We start from the raw sequence: 10,064 nt of genomic DNA, 5'->3' as shown, positions 1-10,064 counted from the left end.
GTAGAGTTAGCGTTATGTTTCATGTTAGGGTTAGGGTTAGGTTATGTTTTATGGTTAGGGTATTAGGGTTAGGGTTGGGTCAGGGTTAGGGTTAGTGTCAGGGTCAGGTTTGTATTAGGGTTAGGGTTTGTATTAGGGTTAGGGTTCATATTAGGGTAAGGGTTCGTATTAGGGTTAGGGTTCGTGTTAGGGTTAGGGTTAGTGTTTTAGGGTTTTAGTGTTTGGGTTAGGGTTATTAGGATTAGGGTTAGAGTTTCTTAGGGTTAGGGCTAGGGTATTAGGGTGTTAGGGTTTGCGTTAGGGTTAGTTAGGGTTAGGGTATTAGGGTTAGGGTTCATATTAGGGTAAGGGTTCATATTATGGTGAGGGTTCGTATTAGAGTTAGGGTTAGGGTTTTAGTGTTTCAAGGTTAGGGTTATTAGGATTAGGGTTACTTAGGGTTAGGGTTCGTATTTGAGATATTAGGGTTATAGTAAGGGTTATGGTAGCGTTAGAGTTAGGGTTCATATTAGGGTTAGAGTTTCTTGTTAGGGTTAGGGTTCGTATTATGGTTAGGTTAGGGTTAGGGTATTAGGGTTGGGGTATTAGGGTTAGAATTAGGGTAATGGTATTAGAGCTAGGGTTCGTGTTAGGGTTAGGGTTTGTGTTAGGGTTAGTGTTTGGGTATTAGGTTTGGGGTTAGAGTTAGGTTAGGGTTAGGGTTAGGATATTAGGGTTATGGTATTAGAGTTAGGGTTGGGGTATTAGGGTTAGGGTTAGTGTTCGTATTAGGGTTATGGTTAGGGTTTTAGGGTTAGGGTTAGTTAGGGTTAAGGTTAGGGTGAGGTTTAGGGTATCAGGGTGTTAGGGTTCATATTAGGTATAGCGTTGGGTCAGGGTTAGGGTCAGGGTCAGAGTCAGGATTTGCATTAGGGTTAGGGTTTGTATTAGGGTTAAGGTTTGGGTTATGGTTCATATTAGGGTTAGGGTTCGTATTAGGGTTAGCGTTAGGGTTAGGGTTCGTATTTGAGATAATAGGGTTATAGTTAGGGTTATGGTAGCGTTAGAGTTAGGGTTAGGGTTCATATTAGGGTTAGAGTTTCTTGTTAGGGTTAGGGTTCGTATTATGGTTAGGGTTAGGTTAGGGTTAGGGTATTAGGGTTGGGGTTTTAGGGTTAGAATTAGGGTAATGGTATTAGGGTTTGGGTTCATGTTAGGGTTAGGGTTTGTGTTAGTGTTAGGGTTTGTGTAAGTGTTTGGGTTAGGTTAGGGTTTTAGGGTTAGGGTTTTAGGGTTAGGGTTAGGTCAGGGTTAGGGTTCGTATTATGTTTAGAGTTAGGGTTAGGATTAAGGTATTACGGTTAGGATTAGTGTTAGGGTTAGGGTTCGGTTAGGGTTTGGGTATTAGGGTTAGGGTTAGGGTAGCATTAGGGTTAGGGTTCACGTTAGGGTTAGTGTTAGGGTTCGTATTAGGGTTAGGGTTCATTTTAGGGTTAGGGTTAGGGAATTAGGGAATTAGGGTTATGGTATTAGGGTTAGGGTTAGTTAGGGTTATGGTATTAGGGTTCAGATTAGGGTTAGGGTTAGGATTTGTATTAGGGTTAGGGTTCGTATTAGGGTTAGGGTTTGTATTATGGTTATGGTTAGGGTTAGGGTTTTAGAGTTAGGGTTAGCATTAGGGTTATTAGGATTAGGGTTAGTTCGGTTTAGGTTAAGGGTATTAGGGTGTTAGGGTTAGGGGTTAGTGTTCGTATTAGGGTTAGGATAGTGTTAGGGTTCGCGTTAGGTTCAGGGTTTTTGTTAGGGTTAGGGTTCGTATTAGAAGTATTAGGGTTATAGTTAGGGTTAGGGTAGCGTTAGAGTTAGGGTTAGGGTTAGGTATGGGTCAGGGTTAGGATTAGGGTTAGGGTTAGGGTATTTGGGTTAGGGTATGGGTTAGTGTTAGGGTAAGGGTTAGGGTTAGGTTAGGGTTAGGGTTCGTATTAAGGTTAGGTTTAGGTATAGGGTATTAGGGTTAGGGTTAAGGTTAGGGTTAGTTAGGGTTAGGTTTTGTATTAGGGTTTGGGTTCGTATTAGGGTTAGGGTTAGAGTAGTTTTAGGGTTTGGGTTTGTGTTAAGGTTTGGGTTAGGGTATTAGGGTTAAGGTTAGTTTTGTTTCAGGGTTAGGGTCAGGGTTCATTTTAGGGTTAGGGTTTGTATTAGGTTTAGGGTTCAAATTAGAGTTAGGGTTCGTATTCGGTTTAGTGTTAGGGTTCGTATTAGAGTAATTAGGGTTAGGGTTAGGTTAGGGTAAGAGTTCATATTAGGGTTAGGGTTCGTGTTAGGGTTAGGGTTCGTATTAGGGTTAGGGTTCATATTAGGGTTAGGGTTCGTATTAGGGTTAGGGTTAGGAAAGTGTTAGGGTTAGGGTTTGTATTAGGGTTAGGGTTCGTGTTAGTATTAGGGTTAGGGTATTAGGGTATTAGGGGTAGGGTTCGTATTAGGTTTGGGGTTAGGGTTCGTATTAGGGTAAGGGTTTTAGGGTTAGGGTTAGGGAATTAGGGTTAGGGTTCATATTAGGGTTAGGGTAAGGGTATTAGGGTGTTAGGGTTAGGTTTAGGGGTTTAGGTTAGGGTTACAGTTCGTATTAGGGTTAGAGTTAGGGTAGTGTTAGGGTTAGGGTTCAGGTTAGGGTTTGTGTTAGGGTTCGTATCAGAGGTATTAGGGTTATAGTTAGGGTTAAGGTGGTGTTAGAGTTAGGGTTAGGGTTAGTATTAGGGTTAAGGTTGGGTTAGGGTTAGTATATTAGGGTATTAGGGTTAGGGTTCGTATTCGGGTTCGTATTAGGGTTTGAGTTAGGGTTTGTATTAGGGTTAGGGTTCATATTAGGTTAGGGTCATTGTTTTAGGGTTTTAGTGTCAGGGTTGGGGTTATAAGGATTAGGGTTATGGTTAGAGTAGTGTTAGGGTTAGGGTTCATGTTAGGGTTAGTGTTAGATTTAGGGTTTGTGTTAGAGTTACGGTTAGGTTAGGGTTAGGGTTAGGATTAGGGTTTCGGTTAGGGTTTGGTTAGGGTTAGGGTTATGGTATTAAGGTTAGGGTTAGGTTAGGATTAGGGGTCGTATTAGGGTTAGGGTTCGTATTAGAGTTAGGGTTAGGTTCTCTGTTAGGGGTATGGTTCATATTAGGGTTAGGGTTAGAGTTAGGTTAGGGTTAGCATATTAGGGTTAGGGTAATAGGGTTAGTGTTAGGGTTAGGCTATGAGGGTTAGGGTTAGTTAGGGTTAGGGTTCTTATTAAGGTTAGGGTTAGCGTTTTAGGGTTAGGGTTAGGGAATTAGGGTTAGAATTAGAATTTATGGCATTAGGGTTAGGGTTCGTGTTAGGGTTAGGGCTCGTGTTAGGGTTAAGGTTTGTGTAAGGGTTTGGGTTAGTGTGAGAGTTAGGGTTCGTATTAGGGTTAGGATTAGAGTTAGGGTTTGTATTAGGGTTAGGGTTTGTATTAAGTTTTGGGTTCGTATTAGGGTTAGGGTTACTAGGGTTAGGGTTTATAGGGTTAGGGTAAGGATTAAGGTAAGGGCTAGGGTAAGGGTTTAAAGATTAGGGTTGTGTTAGGGTTAGGGTTCGTATTAGTGTTATGGTTAGGGTTAGGTTTCGTATTAGGGTTAGGGATAGTATTAGAGTTATTACGGTTAGGGTTAGGGTTATGGTAGCGTTAGATTTAGGGTACGGTTCGTATTAGGGTTAGGGTTAGGGTTCTTGTATTGGTTAGGGTTAGGGTTTAGGGATAGGGTTCGTATTAGGGTTAGGGTTAGGGTTTGTGATAGGGTTAGGGTTTTGTTAGGGTTAGGGTTAGTATTATGGTATTAGGGTTGGGTTATGGTTGGGTTATGGTTAGGGTTAGGGTATTAGGGTTAGGTTAGGGTACGTATTAGGGTTAGGGTTAGGGTTAGGGATAGTGTTAGGGTTCGTATTATAGTTAGGGTACGTATTAGGGTTAGGGTTAGTGTTAGGGTTAGTTAGGGTTATAGTATTAGGGTTAGGGTTTGTTAGAGTTAAGGTTAGGGTTAGGGTTAATGTCAGGGTCAGGGTTCGTATTAGGGTTAGGTTTTGTGCTAGGGTTAGGGTTCGTATTAGTGTTATGGTTAGGGTTAGGTTTCATATTAGGGTTAGGGTTAGTATTAGAGTTATTAGGGTTAGGGTATTAGGGTTAGGGTTAATGTATTAGGGTTAGGGATAGGGTTAGTTAGGGTTAGGGTATTAAGATATTAGGGTTAGGTTTAGGGTTAGGGTTTGTATTAGGGTTAGGGTCAGTATTAGGGTTAGGGTTCGTAGTAGTGTTAGGGTTTTAGAGTTATAGGGTTATAGGGTTAGCGTTAGGGTTAGGGTTCATTAGGGTTAGTGTATTAGGGTATAAGGGTTAGGGTTAGGGTTCGTATTAGGGTTCCTATTAGGGTTAGGGCTAAGGTTCGTATTAGGGTTAGGGTTAGAGTTCGGGTTTGTATTAGGGTTAGAGTTCATATTAGGGTTAGTATTATTAGGGTTAGGATTAGGGTTCGTGTTAGGGTTAGGGTAAAGATTAGGGTAAGAGGGTTAGGGTTAGGCTATTATGGTTAGGGTTCCTATTAAGGTTAGGGTTCGTATTAGGGTTATTAGGGTCAGGGTTAAGGGTTAGTGTCAGAGTTATGGTTAGGGTTCGTATTAGGGTTAGGGTTAGAGTATTAGGGTTAGGGTTAGGGTATTAGTGTTAGGGTTAGGGTTTGTGTTAGGGTTAGGGTATTAGGGTTAGGGTTAGGGTTAGGGTTAAGGTATTAGGGTTAGGGATAGGGTTAGTTAGGGTTAGGGTATTAAGATATTAGGGTTAGGTTTAGGGTTAGGGTTTGTATTAGGGTTAGGGTCAGTATTAGGGTTAGGGTTCGTAGTAGTGTTAGGGTTAGGGTTTTAGAGTTATAGGGTTATAGGGTTAGCATTAGGGTTAGGGTTCATTAGGGTTAGTGTATTAGGGTATAAGGGTAAGGGTTCGTATTAGGGTTCCTATTAGGGTTAGGGTTCGTATTAGGGTTAGGGTTAGAGTTCGGGTTTGTATTAGGGTTAGGGTTCATATTAGGGTTAGTGTTGTTAGGGTTAGGATTAGGGTTCGTGTTAGGGTTAGGGTAAGGATTAGGGTAAGAGGGTTAGGGTTAGGCTATTATTATTAGGGTTCCTATTAAGGTTAGGGTTCGTATTAGGGTTAGGGTTATTAGGGTCAGGGTTAAGGGTTAGTGTCAGAGTTATGGTTAGGGTTCGTATTAGGGTTAGGGTTATAGTATTAGGGTTAGGGTTAGGGTATTAGTGTTAGGGTTAGGGTTTGTGTTAGGGTTAGGGTTAGGGTATTAGGGTTAGGGATAGTGCTTTAGGATTAGGGTTATGATTCGTATTAGGGTTAGGTTTACGGTAGGGTTAGGGTCAGGGTTTGTATTAGGGTTAGCGTTCGTATTAGTGTTTGGGTTTGTTTTAGGATTAGGGTTAGGGATCGTATTAGAGTTAAATTAGGGTTAGGGTTCGTATTTGTGTTCGTATTAGGGTTAGGGTTAGGGTTAGTGTTAAGGTTTGGATTCGTATTAGGGTTAGGGTTTATAGGGTTAGGGTAAGGATTAAGGTAAGGGTTAGGGTAAGGGTTTAAGGGTTAGGGTTAGTGTTCATATTAGGTTTAGGGTTAGAGTTTTAGGGTTCGGGTTAGGGTATTAGGGTTAGTGTTAGTATTAAGGGTTAAGGTTTTAGAGTTAGGGTTAGGATTATGATTAGGGTATTAGGGTTAGGGTTAGGGTAGAGTTAGCGTTATGGTTCATGTTAGGGTTAGGGTTAGGTTATGTTTTATGGTTAGAGTATTAGGGTTAGGGTTGGGTCAGGGTTAGGGTTAGTGTCAGGGTCAGGTTTTGTATTAGGGTTAGGGTTTGTATTAAGGTTAGGGTTAGGGTTCATATTAGGGTTCAGGTTAGGGTTAGGTTTCATATTAGGGTTAGGGTTAGGGTTCGTATTATAGTTATTAGGGTTAGGGTAAGGGTTATGGTTGCATTAGATTTAGGGTAGGGTTCATATTAGGGTGAGGGTTAGGATTCATGGATTGGTTAGGGTTAGGGTTTAGGGATTGGGTTCGTATTAGGGATAGGGTTAGAGATAGGGTTTGTGTTAGGGTTAGGATTAGGGTTAGGTTAGTTTTAGGATTAGGATATTAGGGTTGGGTTAGGGTTGGGTTATAGTTAGGGTATTAGAGTTAGGGTTAGGGTTATTAGGGTTAAGGTTCGTGTTAGGATTAGGGTTAGGGTTAGTATTAGGGTTAGGGTTTTAGGGTTAGGGTTAGGGTATTAGGGTTAGGGTTCATATTAGGGATAGGGTTAGGGTTCTTATTAGGATTAGGGTTAAGGTTTGTATTAGGGTTAGGGTGCGGGTACGTATTAGGGTTAGGGTTAGTGTTTGTAGGGTTAGGGTTCATATTAGGGTTCATATTAGGGTTAGGGTTAAGGGTTAGGGTTCGGGTTTGGGTTAGGGTTCGTATTAGGGTTAGGGTTCATATTAGGGTTAGGGTTATTAGGGTTAGGGTTAGGTTCGGGGTTGGGGTTAGGGTTTAAGGCTAAGGGTTAGAATTAGGGTTTTGGGTTAGGTTTAGGGTTCATGTTAGGGATAGGGTTCGTGATATTGTTAGGGTTCATATTTGTGGTAAGGGTTAGGGTATTAGGATTAGGGTTTTGGTTAGTGTTAGGATTAGGGTATTGTGGTTAGGGTAAAAGGGTTAGTGTTAGGTTTAGGGTATTAGGGTTAGGGTTGGGGTTAGTTAGGGTTAGGGTTCATATTAGGGTTAGGGTTTTAGGGTTAGGGTATTAGGGTTAGGGTTATGGTATTAGGGTTAGGGATAGGGTTAGTTAGGGTTAGGGTTAGGGTATTAAGATATTAGGGTTAGGTTTAGGGTTAGGGTTTGTATTAGGGTTAGGGTCAGTATTAGGGAAAGGGTTCGTAGTAGTGTTAGGGTTAGGGTTTTAGAGTTTTAGGATTATAGGGTTAGAGTTAGGGTTAGGGTTCATTAGGGTTAGGGTATTAGGGCATAAGGGTTAGGGTTTTTATTATGGTTCCTATTAGGGTTAGGGTTCGTATTAGGGTTAGGGTTAGAGTTAGGGTTTGTATTAGGGTTAGGGTTTGTATTAGGGTAAGTGTTATTAGGGTTAGGATTAGGGTTCGTGTTAGGGTAAGGGTAAGGATTAGGGTAAGAGGGTTAGGGTTCCTATTAAGGTTATGGTTCGTATTAGGGTTAGGGTTATTATGGTTAGGGTTAAGGGTTAGTGTCAGAGTTATGGTTAGAGTTCGTATTAGGGTTAGAGTATTAGGGTTAGGGTTAGGGTATTAGTGTTAGTGTTAGGGTTTGTATTAGGGTTAGGGTTAGGGTTAGTGCATTAGGATTAGGGATATGATTCGTATTAGGGTTAGGTGTACGGTAGGGTTAGGGTCAGGGTTTGTATTAGGGTTAGGGTTAGTATTAGTGTTAGGGTTTGTGTTAGGATTAGGGTTAGGGATCGTATTAGAGTTAAATTAGGGTTAGGGTTCGTATTTGGGTTCGTATTAGGGTTAGGGTTAAGGTTTGGGTTCATATTAGGGTTAGGGTTCGTATTAGGGTTAGGGTTTATAGGGTTAGGGTAAGGATTAAGGTAAGGGTTAGGGTAAGGGTTTAAGGGTTAGGGTTAGTGTTCATATTAGGGTTAGGGTTAGAGTTTTAGGGTTCGGGTTAGGGTATTAGGGATAGGGTTAGTATTAAGGGTTAGGGTTTTAGGGTTAGGGTTAGGATTAGGATTAGAGTATAAGGGTTAGGGTTAGGGTAGAGTTAGCGTTATGTTTCATGTTAGGGTTAGGGTTAGGTTATGTTTTATGGTTAGGGTATTAGGGTTAGGGTTGGGTCAGGGTTAGGGTTAGTGTCAGGGTCAGGTTTGTATTAGGGTTAGGGTTTGTATTAGGGTTAGGGTTCATATTAGGGTAAGGGTTCGTATTAGGGTTAGGGTTCGTGTTAGGGTTAGTGTTTTAGGGTTTTAGTGTTTGGGTTAGGGTTATTAGGATTAGGGTTAGAGTTTCTTAGGGTTAGGGCTAGGGTATTAGGGTGTTAGGGTTAGGGTTAGGGTTTGCGTTAGGGTTAGTTAGGGTTAGGGTATTAGGGTTAGGGTTCATATTAGGGTAAGGGTTCATATTATGGTGAGGGTTCGTATTAGAGTTAGGGTTAGGGTTTTAGTGTTTCAAGGTTAGGGTTATTAGGATTAGGGTTACTTAGGGTTAGGGTTCGTATTTGAGATATTAGGGTTATAGTAAGGGTTATGGTAGCGTTAGAGTTAGGGTTCATGTTAGGGTTAGAGTTTCTTGTTAGGGTTAGGGTTCGTATTATGGTTAGGTTAGGGTTAGGGTATTAGGGTTGGGGTATTAGGGTTAGAATTAGGGTAATGGTATTAGAGCTAGGGTTCATGTTAGGGTTAGGGTTTGTGTCAGGGTTAGTGTTTGGGTATTAGGTTTGGGGTTAGGGTTAGGTTAGGGTTAGGGTTAGGATATTAGGGTTATGGTATTAGAGTTAGGGTTGGGGTACTAGGGTTAGGGTTAGGGTTAGTGTTCGTATTAGGGTTATGGTTAGGGTTTTAGGGTTAGGGTTAGTTAGGGTTAAGGTTAGGGTGTGGTTTAGGGTATCAGGGTGTTAGGGTTCATATTAGGTATAGCGTTGGGTCAGGGTTAGGGTCAGGGTCAGAGTCAGGATTTGCATTAGTGTTAGGGTTTGTATTAGGGTTAAGGTTTGGGTTATGGTTCATATTAGGGTTAGGGTTCGTATTAGGGTTAGCGTTAGGGTTAGGGTTCGTATTTGAGATAATAGGGTTATAGTTAGGGTTATGGTAGCGTTAGAGTTAGGGTTAGGGTTCATATTAGGGTTAGAGTTTCTTGTTAGGGTTAGGGTTCGTATTATGGTTAGGGTTAGGTTAGGGTTAGGGTATTAGGGTTGGGGTATTAGGGTTAGAATTAGGGTAATGGTATTAGGGTTTGGGTTCATGTTAGGGTTAGGGTTTGTGTTAGTGTTAGGGTTTGTGTAAGTGGTTGGGTTAGGTTAGGGTTTTAGGGTTAGGGTTAGGTCAGGGTTAGGGTTCGTATTATGTTTAGAGTTAGGGTTAGGATTAAGGTATTACGGTTAGGATTAGTGTTAGGGTTAGGGTTCGGTTAGGGTTTGGGTATTAGGGTTAGGGTTAGGGTAGCATTAGGGTTAGGGTTCACGTTAGGGTTAGTGTTAGGGTTCGTATTAGGGTTAGGGTTCATATTAGGGTTAGGGTTTTAGGGTTAGGGTTAGGGAATTAGGGAATTAGGGTTATGGTATTAGGGTTATGGTTAGTTAGGGTTATGGTATTAGGGTTCAGATTAGGGTTAGGGTTAGGATTTGTATTAGGGTTAGGGTTCGTATTAGGGTTAGGGTTTGTATTATGGTTATGGTTAGGGTTAGGGTTTTAGAGTTAGGGTTAGCATTAGGGTTATTAGGATTAGGGTTAGTTCGGTTTAGGTTAAGGGTATTAGGGTGTTAGGGTTAGGGGTTAGTGTTCGTATTAGGGTTAGGATAGTGTTAGGGTTCGCGTTAGGTTTAGGGTTTGTGTTAGAGTTAGGGCTCGTATTAGAAGTATTAGGGTTATAGTTAGGGTTAGGGTAGCGTTAGAGTTAGGGTTAGGGTTAGGTATGGGTTAGGGTTAGGATTAGGGTTAGGGTTAGGGTATTTGGGTTAGGGTATGGGTTAGTGTTAGGGTAAGGGTTAGGGTTAGGTTAGGGTTAGGGTTCGTATTAGGGTTAGGTTTAGGTATAGGGTATTAGGGTTAGGGTTAGTTAGGGTTAGGGTTTGTATTAGGGTTAGGGTTCGTATTAGGGTTAGGGTTAGAGTAGTTTTAGGGTTAGGGTTTGTGTTAAGGTTTGGGTTAGGGTATTAGGGTTAAGGTTAGGTTTGTTTCAGGGTTAGGGTCAGGGTTCATTTTATGGTTAGGGTTTGTATTAGGTTTAGGGTTCGAATTAGAGTTAGGGTTCGTATTCGGTTTAGTGTTAGGGTTCGTATTACAGTAATTAGGGTTAGGGTTAGGTTA

The sequence above is a fragment of the Pseudophryne corroboree genome, chromosome 5 (assembly GCF_028390025.1).
Source record: "Pseudophryne corroboree isolate aPseCor3 chromosome 5, aPseCor3.hap2, whole genome shotgun sequence".
NCBI classification, from domain to species: domain Eukaryota; kingdom Metazoa; phylum Chordata; class Amphibia; order Anura; family Myobatrachidae; genus Pseudophryne; species Pseudophryne corroboree.
The sequence above is the reverse complement of the archived record's forward strand: the minus strand, read 5'-3'. Positions refer to the sequence as shown.